Below are 18,287 nucleotides of genomic sequence, written 5' to 3'. Positions count from 1 at the left end.
TAAGTACCTTAATTTTACCTTTCCAATCTGAAATAATAAAGTTGAAGTATGCCTTCAAAATAAAAAATAAGAGAAGCCCCATGTAATACTATAAAACAGAGCATTTACTCAGACACAAAACAAATCTCAAAGAATAAATAACAATTTATATAACTGAATATCTTATCTGACCACAATCCAATAAAGTCTGAAATAAACAGAAAAGAATCTCTAGGACTTATATAAACTTGTGGAGATTAAATAGCAGACTACTGCAAGGTGAATTAGTCTAGAAGAAATCAAAATGGATATAAACATTCCTGGAAATAAAGGAAGATAAAGTAACAACATACCAAACCTCTGGGAAACATTAGTGGCAGTCATAAGACAGACATTTATAGCTCTAAGTGCATACATTAAAACATTAGGAAGAATATCATTGAGTGACTTGATGGTGCAGCTAAAGTACTTAGGAGAAGAATAACAAACTAATCCAAAGTCCAGGAGATGAGAAGAAACCATAAAAGCCAGGGTAGAAACTAAATAAACAGAAGCAAACAAACAGTATAAAGAATCAACAAGGGGGTTGGAGAGATGGCTCAGTGGTTAAGAGCACTGCCTGCTCTTCCAAAGGTCCCGAGTTCAATTCCCGGCAACCACATGGTGGCTCACAAACCATCTGTAATGAGGTCTGGTGCCCGCTTCTGGCGTGCAGACATACACACAGACAGAATATTGTATATATAATAATAAANAAAAGATAGCCAAGTTCAACAGAGCTGAGTTAACACAGAGAAAGAGACAATCCAAATAATAAATAAAATTAGAGATGAAGAGAGAAACACCGTAATAGACACCAAAGAAATTCAGAATGTCCTAATGAAATATCTTAAAAACCTATACTCCATTAAGTGAGAAAATCTAAAAGAAATGGGTGAATTTCCAGAGTGATCCAGTCACCAAATCCAGCCAAGGAGATTTCAGTGACCTAAACACACCCAAAACAACAACAAAGACAGAAACAGCAGTCACAAACCTTCTGCCTAAAAAGATCAAGGCCCAGAGAGATTCACAGTAGAATTCTACCAGATTTTCAAAGAACAACAACCAACACTTCTAAAATTATTCAAAAATAAAGAAAAAGAAATAGAAGGTCTGCTTCCAATGCCATCTACAAAGTCACCATTACTCTAAAACAAAAAGTAGGGAAACACAAGAAAACAACATCCCTGATGCAAATAGATGCAAAAATTCTCAATAAAATATTTGCTAACTAAATATAGGCACATATCAGAAAGATCACCTACCATGATAAAATTGGCATTAGACATAGGTATAGGGATGGTACATTATATGCTAGTCAATAAATATAATATATAAATGGACTTAAAGACAAAAATCACATGATCATTTCAATAGATCCATAAACGGACTTTGATAAAATCCAATATGCCTTTTATCCAACTGAAAAAAGTTCTAGACAGAATAGGATTAGAGGAAAACAACTCAGCATAATAAGGGTGTATATGACAAAGCCACAGCCAACAAGATTCTAAGTGGAGGAAAATTTCAGAGCAATCCCATTAAAATCAAGAACGAGACAGGACTGTTCAATATCCCCACACCTTGTCAACATAGTGCATGAGGCCCTAGACAGAGCATTAGGGCAAAAGAAGGAAATTAAAGGAATTCATGTATGATAAACGTAAAATTATCCCTATTTGAGATGATATAGTATCATATTTAAGAGAGCTCCCAAAAATCTACCATATGTCTTCTAAATGGTCAACGCCTTAAGCCAAGTAGAATACAAAATTAACTCATAAAATCCTTCTGTAAAGCCGGGCGATGGTGGCACACGCCTTTAATCCCAGCACTCAGGAGGCAGAGGCAGGCAGATCTCTGTGAGTTCGAGACCAGCCTGGTCTACAGAGCTAGTTCCAGAACAGGTTCCAAAGCCACAGAGAAACCCTGTCTCAGAAAACAAAACAAAACAAAAAAAATCCTTCTGTAAACCAACAACAAAGACTCCCTTTCACAATTATGGCCTCAATAAAGGGAAAGCATCTGGGAATACACCTACCCAAGGAAGTGGAAGACCTCTACAGGGAAAACTTCACATCTCTGAAGAGAGAAAGTGAGGAAGACATTAGAAGATGGAAAGGACTCCCAAGCTCATGGACAGAATTAATATTGTCAACATGATCATCCTACTAAGCAATTTGTAAATTCCATGAAAATTCAATGTAATTCCAATCAAAATATCTATGACATTCTTCATAGAAATAGAAAAAAAAATCTTAAAATTCACAGTGAAGCACCAAAGATCCCAGATAGCCAAAGCAACCCTGAGCAAAAGGAACAATGCTGGAGGATTACCATGAGAGATTCCATGCTTTATTACAGCATTGGAGTAATAAAAACAGCATGGTCCTGGCACAAAAGCAGGCATAGAGACTCAGATATTAATTCACATAATTAGAGCCATGAGGCATTTGCTAAAGATGCCTGTATTACACACTGGCAGAAAGAGAGCATTCAAACAAAAGGTACTGGGAAAATAGGATGCCCATATATGGAAAAATGAAATTAGACGCAAGTCCAACACCCTGCACAAAAATCAACTCTAATGAGTTTAATGACTTTAAAGTCATTTTAAGCCTGCGACTCTGAAACTCCTGGAAGAAAATGTAAGGCTACCCTACAGCATGTAGGTAGAAGGAGGGGTTTCAGAATAGGATTGATTCTATTTGCTCAGGAACCAAGGTCAACAACTAACAAACAGGACCTCACAAAACTTAAAATGTCTTTCCAGCAAAGAAAAGGAAGCCGCAGAGTGAGAAAGAATCTTTGCTAGCTACATATACAATAAGGGGTTAGTATCTAAACCATAGAAATAACTCAAAAAACAAAGAATTAGGAAAATAAAGGGCCCAGTTTAAAAATGGGCTGCAGATTTAAGCAGAACGTTCTCAAAAGAAGAATAAAAATGGCTAGAAATAACTTTAAAAGGGTTCAGTGTCCTTAGCAAGCAGGGAAATGTCAATTACAATTACTTTAAGAATTCATCTTCCCCCAGTCAGGATGGCTGAGATCAAGAAAGCAACTGAACACAAGTGCTGGCGAGGTGGAAGAAGGAGCAGAAAGACTATTAGTGCCAGAGGACAGGGACTCCTGCTGCTAAACAGTGTCTTCTAGATGTGACAGGCATGTTGCACTGTGGGTTTAGGAATATGTAGAATATAGATAGAAATTACAATGGTTTAGGAGAATGCCAGCCATAGGCTTTCCACTAGAGTCAGTGACTTCTCCAGTCCTGAAATCTAAACAATATGCTTAGCTAAACAACCCCGGTTGACATAACAATGGGTATGGAGAAAGTTTCAAAAATCCCCACCCTAGGTGAGCATTATAGGTAACTGATTTCTAACTGAGAGAAGGAGAATCAGTTTTCTTCATGGATAAGCTCCATGATAGGTTAGGTAATCCCAGGCTATCATTCCTAAACATGTACACATATAGACAACACAATTTAACTCAGTATGGTGTGTGTGTGTGTGTGTGTGTGTAACGATAATAATTTTTAAAAGGAGGCCATAAATTTGAGAGAGGTTGGGGCAAAAGAAGGAAGAGTCAGGGATGGACATGATGTAACTATAGTACTCATGAAGGAAATATTCAAATAAACCAATAAAAGTATGTTGGGAAGGAGGAAGTTCATCTTTAATTCACAAGATGTCTTGTGATGTTACTAATTACAAACGCAGGAGAGAAAACAGCGGAAGAGGCCAGAGTGGCTGTTTAGGGAGCAGGAAGAAAATGCCACTTTGGCAGGATGGACCTGAGAGAGCTGAGAACTCTCAGTGGTGGTCTTTGGTAGTAAGTTGGCCTCTGAGTTTGAAAACCAACAGAGTTCAATAAAAGTACAATTTGTATCAGCATTGAGGGGTCTACCAAGGCCACAGGAGCAGCATACCTAGAGGAGAAGAAAATCCAGCACAAATGCTCAGCCTAGAAGGACCAGGAGAGATGAACTTCAGAGTCCCCATAACACATACACACAAAGAAATTTCATTCCCGCAGAACATAAAGGTAGAACCACCATATGACCCAGCCGTCCATTCTTGGGCATATACCCAGAGAACTCCAAATCCTGCCACAGGGATAGATGCACATCCATGTTAATTGCTTCTCGGCTCGCACTAGCAAGGAAATGGACTAACCTAGATGTCCATCAACAAATGGGCAATGGAAGTGAAGTACATATGCAAAACAGAATTATTACTGAGTTGTAAAGAAAAGTAAAATATCCAGTTCCCTCGCGTTCTCCTCACCTCTCCTCTTCCCCCTTTTCGCCCTCCCTTCTCCCCCTACTCCTGTGATCCCAATTTTGTCAGGAGATATCATCTATTTCCCCTTCCCAGGGGGAATCTATAAATGTTTCTCTTAGGATTCACCTTGTTACTTAGCTTCTCTAGGATCATGGACTGTAGACTCATTATCTTTTGCTTTACAGCTAGTATCCACTTATGAGTGAGTATATACCATGTTCATCTTTCTGGGTCACCTCACTCAGGATGTTTTGTTCTAGATCCATCCACTTGCATGCAAATTACCACAGACTAGTACTCCATTGTGTAAATGTACTACATTTCCTTTATCTATTCTTTGGTTGAGGGGCATTTAGGTTGTGTTCCAGGTTCTGGCTATTATAAATAATGTTGCTATGAACATAGTTAAACAAATGTCTTTGTAGTATGATTGAACATGTTTTGGATAGTTTAGATAAAGGAAGGACAGGGACAGAGAGTAAGGAAAAAGATATTTTGATTGAGGGAGTCATTATGGGGCTAGCAAGAAATCAGGCACTAGAGAAATTCTCAACAATCCACGAATGATTCCAGTCAAGACCCTAAGCAATAGTGGAGATGGTGCCCGAACCGGCCATGCCCTGTAGTCAGATTGATGACTCTCTTAAATGTCACCATAGAACCTTCATCCAGCAACTGATGGAGAGAGGGGCAGAGACCCACAGTGGAGTACTGACCAGTGGCAGGAGTGAGAATCCTAGCAAAGAGGTCAAGACCATGATGGGGACACCCACTGAAACAGCTTACCTGAGCTAATGGGAGCTCAACCAACTCCAGCTGTACATGGAAGGAACCAGTATGGGACCAAGCTAGACTCTCTGAATGTGGGTCACAGTTGTATGGCTGGGGCAGACTGTGGGGCGACTGGCAATGGCACCAGGATTTGCCCCTGCTGTTTGTACTGGCTTTTTATCCATTCTCTTTGGATATTCGGATACCTTGCTCAGCCTAGATATAGTAGCAAGGAGGCCTTGGTCCTTCCTTGACGCAATGTGTCTTGCCTTCTCTGGGGAGTGGATGTTGGGTTGGGTTGGGGTGAGGGTGGAGGGAATGGGTGGAGTGGAGGGAGCGGATTGGTATGGAAAATGAAAAAAAGATTGGGTGTTTTCTTTATTAAAAAAGGAAAAGAAAAAAGTAAAATAGTGATGAATTTAGAATTATATAAAGCAATGTCACCCAAACTCAAAAAAATACATACATATGCTGTATAAATGTTATATATAAAAACATCTGTATGTGTATATAGTATAATATTTAAGAAGGAGACCAAGAAAGGGTGACATTAAGTGAAAAGGAGGGACAGAATGCAGGCAAAAGGACACACGCGCCACAAGAGGATATAAAGTAATTGTCTTTCTGGTTTCAACTGTATCATAGCATTTGGATTCTGTGTGGGGCAAGGCAAAGTGCATACAAACGGAACTGATAGTGACAGGAGACGACCCAGTGGGAAGCTTCAGACGGCGATTCCAACAGAAGTTCATGGAAGACGGCAGAGTTCGGGAACGCACACGGGCTGGCTTGAGTGGCTTTCTCAACCCAGCTGCATGATGATTTTATTGTTGGCCTCAGTATAATAAAGCGATTTTAAAAAGTAAAACAGTTTGTTACCTTTGTGGAAAGGAGTAGGTGTTGTTTCCTTATCAACAGACACAGAACCAGACTGGAAGTCACGCAGAGTTGGGTCAAATGCAGTCAGCATGGGGAGAACAACAGGAAGTGATGGAGAGCATCAGGCGGAAACAGCCCCTCAGCCTGCCCAGATGACCGCTAGCCCGAGAAGATCCCCAGTGTTGCCAAATTTCCCGATATTTTAGGAGGAAATACAAGCATGTTGTCTGATAGAAACCTTTCTGGTTATAAAATCCCTGTGTATGGACTCAATAAGGCAATAACATTCATTGAGCACAAATACATATAAGACACTAATGTTGAAATATGGAGCGGCAGCGGGGCTGCGTCCCCAACACCCCGGCCGCTTGGCTAGCTCATGCCCAAAATAACAACACACAAACTGTATTCATTTAAAGAACTGCTTGGCCCATGAACTCTAGCCCTTACAGGCTAATTCTCGCACCTGGACTAGCCCATTCCTAATAATGCGTGTAAGCACCCCAAGGTGCGCTTACCGGGAAGATTCTAGCCTCTGTCCAACCTGGGAGAGCTGAGCATGGCGTCTCTGCTCCAGCAGAGCTGTCGGGTCTCTCCGGGAGCAGAGCAGAGTCTGACCTCACTTCCTCTTCCGCCCAGAATTCTATTCTGTTTACTCCTCCCATCTATGCTCCAAGCCATGAGGCCAAGCAGCTGGTTTATTATAACTTAACCAATGAAATCAACAGATTGATATATGACACTCCCACATCACACTAATCTAGGAGTTTAGGATTTTGCATTTGATACAAGAGACAAAAAGACTTTCTGTGGATGAAGTTCACACTCAATTGCTGAGTACAAACAACAAACGAAAAAAAGTTTTGTATTGAAGCAAGCACTGAAGGAATACAGGGTAGGTATTTGATCTATAATTTTGGAAATTATTTCTATATCAAACAAAATGGCATAAATGGGCCTTACCAAAGCATTTAAATAAAAGGCCTTGGGGGATGTAAAGAGAGCCACATAGACATCTGTTTTCAGGTTCACTGTCTCTGAGTGGGACCTTTGCTCAGCCTGGGACTCTGTTCAGTGAGCTCAAAGGCCAAGAGAGGGAACGGGGTTAATCATGGGCAGGGAGTCTGGGGAGATGAGGGCTGAGAAGGAAGAGAGAATGGGACCACAAGGAGCTGGTCAGTGATTGGGTCCAAGTTTGTGTCATGGGAAGCAAGGAAGTCAGGACACATTAGGAGCTGCAGAGTAACCTGTCCTCAGAATTTAAGAGTAAAAGGAGGGGCAGATACTTCCCAGAGGGTCTCTGCAGTGGCCCAGGCAAGAAAGGAAGGCTGCTTACATAAGATTGCCGTGTGAGAAAGGGGAAGCCTGTCGAATTCGAGCTGTAATTTGAAGGGAGGGAGGACAGTAGAATATTTGTTAGATTTCTAGGTGGGGTATAAAACAAATGGAGGTAGGCAGGAAAGATGACTGCAGGGAGCTTGACCTAAACTGGATGGAGAATGGACGGCCATTCGCCATAGTGGGGATACGGGTGTGCCAAGAAATGGTAAAAAATCCTTTTTCTTCTTTTTCCCCTCCCCCAGCTTTAAAACATCTTTCGGATCTCCAAGAAGAGTTGTCATTTAAGCAACCAGTCCTATGCATTTTCAAAAGTGGTCCAGACCAAACATATGTCCTGAAAATTCAAAGTCTTTGATGCTGTAAGAAAGGATGTCTGGTTGTCCTGCAGGTAACATCTGAGGACCAGTCCCTTCACATGCTCCCGTAGGTCACAGATGGGGTAAGATGCTAGGGTGGGTCAACCCAAGGCCCTGAATGGGAGTGGGGGGGCAAATTGAGATAGTCAGAACTGGCCTCTGGGGCCACCCCTCTCAGGCAGGTGGCACACCTGTATCCCCACTTTGGCAAACTCTTTTATGTGACTTGGAATAATGTAAAGCTTGTGAGACAGGAGCTAACCACAAGCCAGCTCCAACTGGAACCAAGCCTAAGGCAGGCTTTGATCTAAGTAATGAACCAACTCCAGTGTGGCACAGGGCACTGGTGTTATTGAACCAGCCCTAACTGAACAATGATGGCACAAAACTTATAGGCCCAATAGAATAAAACAAAAATTGGACATTTGCAGGAGACCCTAGAAGAGCAAGGTATGGCTGGCACCTTAAGCCTCTGAGATGATATCCATCCACAGGGGACTTTGAGACTGGCCACCTTGTGGCACTGGCTTCAGCGATCATGCATTTCTGGTACATTGCCTTGCTTGCGCATGCCCACTGTCAGCGCTAGCCTCTGGCTAACCCTCTCAAGTAGCTTCTGGGACCTCCCACAATGCCATCTTCCTAGCCTGCCACAGTTGAAGGCTGAAGAACCTCGTGGTGGATGTGGGTCGAGTCTATGCTCCTGAACCAATCTTACCAGAGAGGATTCCCCAATGGAACATTGTAGTATTATCTGCCTAAAAATCATTCCCCTCTTGGTGAGATGTTTGTTTACCTAAGATTACTGCAGCTCTTACAATAGTGTGGAATAGAAATAATAGAAAGGAATGTTTATGGAACTAAACCGAGAATTTTCAAAAGGCAAATCTCATGTGTGACCATCCTAATTGTGAGGGTGTGGATGGCACTCACAGCAAACTGGCCATATTCACTGCAGAAGGAAAGAAAGATTCCTTGATTCCACAATCTTCCTACTTTACCCACGAGAAGAGCTGGTCACACAGCCTAAGGCCCTTCTTCAGGTACAGAGTACAGGCATGATCAATGGTGACTAGATTAAGGAAAACAGTTATTTTGATCAGGGCCATTACCATCCCCATCAAGGCCTAGACTTGAGTTAGCATTTTCCAGTTCATTAAGAAACAGGTAGATCCTGTGTATTTTCCTTTATACTTCACAAGTTAACTGGCTCTCCGAAGAGGTGCCCTGACTGTTTTTAAGGCGGCATTGTAAGAGCCCTCTCACCTTCTGTATAACATGGGAGAGCTAAGAATCATTTGCTTTACATTCTGTGCACTCCCATCATTAGGACAGGAGATTCTTTTCCAAGTTATGACTGTTTTTTTTCCCCCTCTTTGTTCTTTGGCTCTTTGAGGGGCCCACCACTCAGTTCAGATTTCCTCTTTCTTATGAATGCCTGGCCTTAGCTTGGCTTATTTCTAGCCAGCTTTTCTTAAGTCATCCTGTCTATCATTTTCCGCTGGGCTTCGACCTTCCTCTATTTCTGTATATCTTTTCTATCTTACTCCATTGCCGGTTGTGTAGCTGGGTGGCTGGTCCCTGATGTCTTCTTCTCCTTCTCCTTTTCTTGCTCCTTGGTCTCCCAGATTTACTCTCCTATTTATTCTCTCTGCCTGCCAGCCCTGCCTATCCTTTCTCTGCCTGCCAGCCCTATCAGCTGTTCAGCTTCTTATTAGACCAATCAGGTGTTTCAGACAGGCAAAGTAACACAGATTCAGAGTTAAACAAATGCAAGAAAAACCAATGCAACACATCTTGGCATCATTAAAACAAATGTTCCATAGCATAAACAAATGTAACACATCTTAAAATAATATTCTACAACCTATGACTTCATTTGTAAAGTTTTGATTGACGTAACCACTTATGTCAAAATCTCTAGTCAGATGCTAAATAGTGACTGATAAAGGACTCTGTAGTCAAGGTGACAATCTAGAATCTTCTATGCAATGGTTAAGCAATAAACACATCTGCTTCTAGCTTAAAATGGTTAACTGATTGTTTATACATATTTGTGTTCCTTTAAAAAAATGCCTCTCACTAAATGACAGTAAAGGGGCGTCTTAAAGGCACAAAAACACAGGCGAGGAGATGCCAGCCAGACCTGTGTTGAAGGGCGTACTGAGTTAGGGCAGAAGGGAAAGCTAAAATGTTACAGTCTGCAACCAACCACTCATGGTGCAGGATGTTAAGGCCCCAGGAAGAGGATGAGGGATGCAACTGAAACTAGGATCACCTGAAAGTGTATTTAGAGTGCACAGATCCAAAGGACCCTCCTCCAATGCAGTGTGTGAGTGACCTTTCTGTCTCAACGGGGTAGGGAACATGAAAGGGGAAAAAAAGACTCAGAAACACTGAAACTAGAAAACAGAGGGGAAAAGAAAAGAAATAGAAGTGGTGGATGTTGAATGCCAAGGTCTTGATCATTTTGTTTTAGGATCCAGGATTGTTGGCATATACTTACTTCTCTGTTCACTTAGACAGGACTTTGGGAATTCTGTTTCTAGAGAAGTGAGTCTGAGTTAAAATGTTTTTATATGATTATATACACAGTCAGATTTCCGGCCCTAATAGCCCTGCACTTCGGCTCATCAGGGAGCCAGTCTTAACCACATAGCCAGCACTTCCCACCAGCTTTCTGGATAGTCAGTTACTTTTTCATAGACAGCAAATCATGGAGTGTTAGACACCTGAGGAAGGTCCAGCTTGAAAACAAAGGGCCAAGCTAACAACTGCAGACCCAAAGGAACCCAGAAAATAGATGACACAGAAAGGAAAGATAACACCCGACTACCAAAAGATATAATTAATCAGAGGTAAGATAAGACATTTTGTATATTCTAAGGACAAATGTAAATGATTGCATCTCCAGTCAGGAGCTGTGCAGGGCCACACCTGTTCCTTTTAGAACAGTCGTGCAGGAGAAGCATAAGGCATCAGGAGATGAGGGTGGTAGTTACAGAGGCTCCAAAACCTCCAGATATCGTCTCCCTGGGAACAAGCCTAACATAGGAAACCCGAGTCCAGGAGGGGCATGCAAATGACACCCAAACCACAATACAGAGTCAGCATTACCAAAGCTGAGGTGCTAAGTTAGGAAGCAGGGGAAATTGGTTTTGGTTGTGCCGTTCCTGACAGAATGATACAGCAATTGTAAAATCTGTGTACAAAGACTGCAGCGCTGTGATGGCTAACCAGGCAAGGTCCCAAGCTAGAAGGGCACACGGCGCCCTTACCAGTGTTTCTCACTTCTCTCTTCACCCTGTCCTCTTGAGACAGCATGGAGGTCTGCTTCTTAGATTGCAAGAGCAGAAATTAGGGCAAATACACTACAGCTGGGCTGACTGGGACATTGAGAAAGAGCCCAGCGATTCAACAGTTTTGAATATTTGCACAAATGACCTAAATAATAATCTTTGCCAGAGAATAAATTCTACTGGGGTGGAGAAAGAATGAGGACAACTGGATTACATCAGCACCATTTGCCTCTCTTTGGAAAATCTGAGTTTTAACAGGTTTATTCGGTCTATGTCTTGACAGATCATGGGACCATGGGCAGGTCCCACTTGGTATCTGAAATGTTTATGTCAGACACTGCCAGTGATGACTGCCTATGAATTATGGGGTATTTACTCTAAGTTAAGCAAAGAACCAGATGCTTGATGCCTCTTATTTCTTTTGGTCTTCACAACACTGTGAGATCGGGACTATGCTCCTGCCTATTTTATACCCAGAGTGGCAGACAATGGGCCACACAGAAGGCAAAGGAAGTGTCGGTGTTAGAGCCTGTGCTTTTCTGAATCTCAGAACTCTGCCCTGTGCTGCATTGTCTTTTATCATGGGTGTGTGTGTGCACACATACATGCACGCACACACACTTACTCCCTACTCTCTTTCACACATACACACTCACCCCTCCCCGCCTCTCTCTCTCCTCTCTCTCTCTCTCTCTCTCTCTCTCTCTCTCTCTCTCTCTCTCTCTCTCTCTCTCCCACACACACACACACACACACACACACACCTTCCCCCTCCCCCCACAGACTTGAATTTTCTTGCCCTTCTCTGTCTCTGCTTTGGCAGGGACAATCCACTAGAGTCTCATAAAACCAGGCCCATTGAAGAAGCATTTGCTCATGCAAGGTCAACATTACACTCCCACTTGCCTGGAGACTCTCTCCCCAAGCATACCAGATGCAGGCTGAAGTGGTTCTGCCAGGTGGACATGTTACATCTTATTGGCTGTGCTAACCAAATAGTGCTGAACCTGAACCTAGTGAAAAATAAACAAATCAGCCCCGAACTTCTGTAGCATGCTCACACCTTAATTAGTAAATTCTTGGTAAATAAAACTAAAAGCTGATGAATTTGGATACTGAAATGGCATATTATTTATGCAATGATATATTAGTCAGCTGTTAAGGAAAACATAATTATGAAATTCGCAGGAAAATGGATGAAGTTATAAACAGTTCCCAAGTGAGGTAACCCAGACCCTGAAAGACAAACACTATATTTCTCTTAAATGAACATGTTAGTGTTAGCAATGTGTGTTTTATTTAGAATATTCACAGGGGTTAGGTAGCTAATAAGGGACCAGGAAGGAAGAAGGGGTTTTCCAAGGAAGGAGAAATAGAGTGTTTTAAAGGGATAAACAGAAAATCAGAATAGGAGGATTAAATGGTGTGTGTGTGTGTGTGTGTGTGTGTGTGTGTGTGTGTGTGTGTGTGTTGGTAAAGCAGGGAATACGGAGAGGGACAACCCACACTAAAGGTCTTTTGAAAAGCCAGATGGAAAGATGGAAACCTACTACTGTGGAAGTTCCCCTTGTGTCATCCTTACTCTTCTGGCTTTTTGAGGGGTCCATCACCCAGCTTCCAAATAAATCACCCATCGAGGCTTATTCTTAGTTAAGAATGACCAGCCTTAGCTTGGCTTGTTTTTGCCAGCTTTTCTAACTTATATTATCTCAAATGCCTTTTGCCTCTGGGCTTTTTCCTTTACTTATGTCTATATATCTCACTTCCTTCTCACTGTGGTTGGGTGGCTAAGCCCCACCTTTTTTGTTCTCTTGATTTCCCCCACACACACACTCCTTGTCTTCTACTTCTATTTATTCTGCCTGCCAGCCCCACCTGTCCTTGCTCCTGCCTTGCTATTGGTCATCCAGCTCTTTATTAGACCATCATGAGTTCTACACAAGCAAAGAATCACAGCTTTACGGGGTTAAACAAATGCAGCATAAACAAAAGCAACAATCTTTACATTATTAAACAAATGTTCCATAGCATAAACAAAACTTGCACACCTTAAAATAATATATATTATATATACACCATATGATATATATATATATCACATACAGACACACACACATATAATTTTAATGGAGTTACCATATGATGGGAGAGACAATGCTTCAACTGGACATCCTATGATACCTAATAAAACCCCCACTCTCAGGACCGCATTTACATCTTTTGAGTTGTTAGACAAAGGAGTCCTATAGAGTCCTTCAAATTCACAGGCATTGCCGATGCTATTAGGTTGCCCTCCACAACCTGAGATTAGGACCTGACTCTTGAAGATACCACATTCATGGAGACATTGAGCATCACCCCTACTGGTTAGCATTCATAGTGTCGAAAGGTACTATACACGCTACTGTAGAAGAAAACACAATCATTGATCCCATCCAACTATGAACCTCCTTTGAGCTACAATAGCAACCTGCCTACTGGACCAATAGTGGCACAAATGTTATGGGAGAATGAGGCCAAGAACCGGAGACTGGACAAGGGAAGACCTACTATAATTATTCTGCTAAATCAGTGGTTCTCAACCTCCCTAATGCTGCAACCCCTTAAATACAGTTCCTCATGTTGTGGTGATGCTCCCAACCATAAAATTATTTCTGTTGCTTCTTCATAACTGCAATTTTGCTACTGTTATAAATTGTAATGTAAATATCTGATATGCAGGATATCTGACATGGAACTCCTGTGAATGGGTCCTTTGCATACACACACACATACATTTGTTTTCTTTTCTTTTCTTTTCTTTCTTTTTTAGAAAAGAGAAACACTATGAAATGAGGATATAAGTGGAGGGTTCTAGAGGAGTTGGGGAAAGGGAAAGAACATGACCAAAATATATTGCATGAAAATTTAAAAAGTAATTACAAAAATAAAAACTCCTCTCTTCGTCTTACCATCTTTTGCTTGTATATTATGAATTCCAACTTTGTGGGTTTTTGGGGGTGTATGTGTCTGTTTCTTGTTTTTTTTTTTTTTTCTTCCTTTTTATTTTGGTTGTTGCTGTTGTTTTTGTTTGTTTTCCTGTTGGTTTTCTGGAAGAAGAGAGGGTGTAGAGTCAGGTGGTTGAGGAGGGTGGGGAATCCACGATCAGATGTATGGAATGTTTCTTCAATAAACAAGAAGCAGGTGTGCTCATCTGTTTCTATTAACTTCTAGAAAACATGCCTCACTTCATTTGCAGTGCAGAGCAGCCTAGAATTGCAGCTGTGTGACAAAAAAAAAAAAAAAAAAACTCAGCCCAAAGGTCTCGTTTTTGTTGGCTGCTTTCAGATTCATGAGGGAATACTGAAGGCCACTAGGAAGACACAGAGAAGGTTCCTAGGAGGGACTGAGAGATGCGCACGTGTGTGTGTGTGTGTGTGTGTGTGTGTGTGTGTGTGTGTGTGTGTAGGACAGAAATTGGCAAAGTACTCCATTGTGACCTTTGACCTGGGAGACTTCCTGGAAGAGAGAGGAGAGGGTGGAATGTCCTGAGACCTTCAGGCTCTAAGCTGTTTAAGTGGTTTAAATTTCTCAACACCTTTGAATGCCAGTGGCCTCCTTCACCTACAGAATGACTGAATCCAGCTGACCCTAAGGCAGCCTTGTCTTTCAGGAAATTGTAATATCCTCTTCCGTTTTACACCCGCTCCCGGTACTGTTGATTCTAAGGTGTGACTTCAAGACTTCCCTCTGAGTTTCTGTTTGCCCTCTCCCTGGATAGCCCCCCCCCACCCCCTTAAGATGGGTCTCTCTAGCTCCAGCAATGTCTCCTACACTTCAACTCATGCTGTGCATTTCCTTAAACATGCTGCTGACACTTTTCATAACTGTTGGCAGAAAGCCAAACTGGTGATTTCGTCCCTCAGTTGCCTCCCGGGGTTTGGAATAAGGGTCCTTTTACAGCTGCCTCTTCACCTTACACATGCTTGAATTTTAGAGCCACCTTTCAGATTGTTTAGCTTCTGTTCAGTTGTCAAATTCTGTGGACTCCTCCTTCAAAATGCCTTTGGTCTAAGCAAGAACGGAAACCCAAGGGTTTGTAATAATAATGTGAGGTCGTCTTTTTAAAGAATATCAGGTTTACTTCTTTAATATAGATTCATCATTTAAATATCTGAAATTAAGACATTTCTGTTCCCTGGTGTTGACCTCTGAACTATGGTGCTGTTGGAGTTGCTCCATTTCCAGAATCTGTGCAAAACTTCCAATTACCCAGTGCTTCCCTGCAATAGCTCAACAGTCTGCTAACTCTCACGAGCAGCTTGTACACACGAGCTCCTCAGATCTTCTAGCCTGACTCTCAGTCCTGCCCTTTCTGCGAGCTGGTCCTGTTTGGTAGAATCAGTGCAGCCCTCACAGGAGCAGACTGTAGGACTCTCACCCCCTTTTCTCAAGGGGTTGAGAAGAAATTTCCTAGCAGAATCTGGTCACTGTAATATTAAGTTGGAAGTGTCACCCCAGTCCCTGGCTTGGGAGCTGCCTTGGGCCGAACTCCATCTCCAGGAAAGCCCACCAAACGCTGACCCCTTGCCCGGAAAAGCCAGGACCACTCACACAGGCTATTTATGCTCCTGCCTGAAAAAGGAACATGTGGTTGGGTTTTGCATGGTCTCTATATATCGAACTCCCCCATTCCCCCATGCTCTCTACCACCAGGGAGGGCTGCATTTATTAAACGGGGGCATCTTTGATTTGGTCTAATCTGGTCTGATTGGAGTGATTATGTGTCAGCAGAGAGGCTCATCTTAAGATTTTTCCTAACAGTCAATTCTTAACTGTACAGATTTTGGTAGAAATAACTATTTTGTTCTCTAACCTGTGAAATATTGATATCATTTCTGCTTTCTGAAGCTGTGCTGGTGAAACGGTACACACATAAAGCAACAGGAATACAGCATTTAAAATAAAATACACTAAGTTATAAATTTGAAGGTTTTGTTCCTTTCATAGTCATGCTTACATTTTAGTGCATGGCTTTTTCAAATTAAGTAAGTGAGTCATGTGATACTCTTAATTCTTTCCCTCCAGAGAGTTGTAATTATTTGGGTATTGACAAGCATTACTTAAGGGTCCAGCCATTATTTCTTCTACTTGCTCCTTTCAAAAGAACTTATTCCTGAGAACAACCTACTTTAGAAAGTGAATGCTTAGAGTAATCGGTGTTGCTCTAAGCTGGGTCATGAACATATTTTTTGACACTTTGCTGAGCCCATTGTTCTATCTAGAAAGAAAGCTACAGTGTTCATTTAACACACATTTAGAGAACTCTTTCAAAGATTTCCCAGAGCTCCCAACCTGGTTTTGACTCAATCTACCTATGGTGTGGAGGCCAAAACTGCAGGTCCATGTCCACCTTTGTCTGATATCAGAGAGTTTGGAGATTGACAAGCAGAATTGCCAGTCCCAACTCAGGATGTGACTGCTTGGTTCTTTTGAAATTAAGATAGCTTGAAGCCATCCTGACAGGTGGGCAGGATACTTCTGCTCCATCTTTTGTGACTATGAGGTCACCTAGGGAGGCACAGTCTTCAGAATCCATGGCCTATAGCAGTTTTGCTACCTAGACAACACAATACTAATGATTTGATGTGTCAGAGTGATAAAAGGTTTGACTGTGTGAGTTAACCTTAGTATCATGTTAATAAAGTCTTTTGTTGCCCCCCCTCCCTTTAGTTGGGCATAAAAGCTGTGGAAACATAAACATGGGAGATTTCAGTAATCACTGGAATGAGCTCCTGGTATTATTCTGTGTTTTCTCTCTTATTATTTTTATGTGTCTTCATATTTTTTACTTATATTTCTTCAATTCCCACACCCTGACCCTGGCAAGAGGTGATTTTGCCAAGGCCGGTCCTTGACACTACGGCCTGGCAGAATAAAAGTGTAGAATGACATCACAGAAAGCTCTGAGGAAAGACATGAAGGCCCCACTGATACCGCTTCTCAGTCTCTGCTGGGCCCTTACATAGTTAAGGAATGGCACACTTTTTACCATTGAGTATCAGAAACATACTTGATGGCTTTAAAGCACACCACATTTGTAAGATTTTTAAATTTTAGGATGTTTTTGTTTGTTTTTGAGAAATGATCAGTTATACAGACCATGTTAACTTGGAACTTTTAAGCCTTGAGCCCTAAACCTCTTGCTCAACCTTCCAAGTTTACAGGCGTGAGTCACTACAGAATGATGTCAACTCCAGAACGTTTAAATACTGTTAGATTTCAACAAGCGCCTATAGGAGACCCTTTCCTATAATCTCTGCATTGGGCAACATGGTGTTTGGTGAACTAAGTAAGCATGAATCAAAGGATTTTCAACAAATTAAACAGTTGCGGAAAACAAGATTCCTCTTCAGAAGCTCACACTACCCTATAAGGAACCATGAGCAAACTTCAGGAAAAACTATCAGCATAGGGTGTAACAAACTCTCACAGCTGGCCCACCATCAAAGACAGAATTTCAGCTGAGGGGCTTCGCCAGCCAGGTACAGCAGCTATGGGAGCAGATAGTTCAGACCAGGACTCTGCTAACCAGAGCCAGACACACAGTAAAACTTCAGAGCTCTTCACTTGAGGAACTGCAACTTCTCTCTCTCTCTCTCTCTCTCTCTCTCTCTCTCTCTCTCTCTCTCTCTCTCTCTCTCTCTCTCTCTCTCTCTCTCTGTGGTATCACCTGGATCAGGGGCTTCACAAACCAGGTTGCACAGTGACACACCTTAAATAATCCTAATTCCTAGAGCTGTTCTCAAAGATGTTCAGCTTGTCCTGCCACAGCTTCACCCCCCGGATTATTGTTATTATTTTCAATGACTTCAGGTGATTCCAATGTGCGGATCACTTATCATTGGCTATTTTGCACAGCCCGAAACAAATCTTTGTCTTAGGGTCTACTACATATTTCTGAATTTCACTTTATAGCAGGACTAAATCCTAAAGTTAGAATTCAAAACGGGTCCTTGGTACATGACCTGAATAAGGACTAAGAAAGCAACTCTTCACCCAGTCAAGATCTAAGAGCGATCAGTCAGGCTCCCTACCTCTGTTGTTTGAGAGGGCTCTGCCAGACTGGCCTCCAGCTCTCTTTTAGTCTAGTCTCGTCTTCTTGGCTCATCTCTTACTTTCCGTTTTGACACCAAGGAGAGGCCATGAAGACAACATTCTTGTGTCACCGGTTCCCACCCTTCATCTGACATCTTGCAGCGCAGCTGAAGCCACAGAGGACCTGGGTGTGCCCTGTTTCTCCGCTCCCACCAGCCCAGAAATTCCACCGCGCCTACCCCTGCTTTAGAAGG

The sequence above is a fragment of the Alexandromys fortis genome, unplaced genomic scaffold (genome assembly GCF_014885135.2).
Source record: "Alexandromys fortis isolate MF-2015 unplaced genomic scaffold, M_Fortis_MF-2015_v1.1 scaffold_58, whole genome shotgun sequence".
In the NCBI taxonomy this organism is placed as follows: Eukaryota; Metazoa; Chordata; class Mammalia; order Rodentia; family Cricetidae; genus Alexandromys; species Alexandromys fortis.
This window is presented reverse-complemented; position numbering follows the sequence as displayed.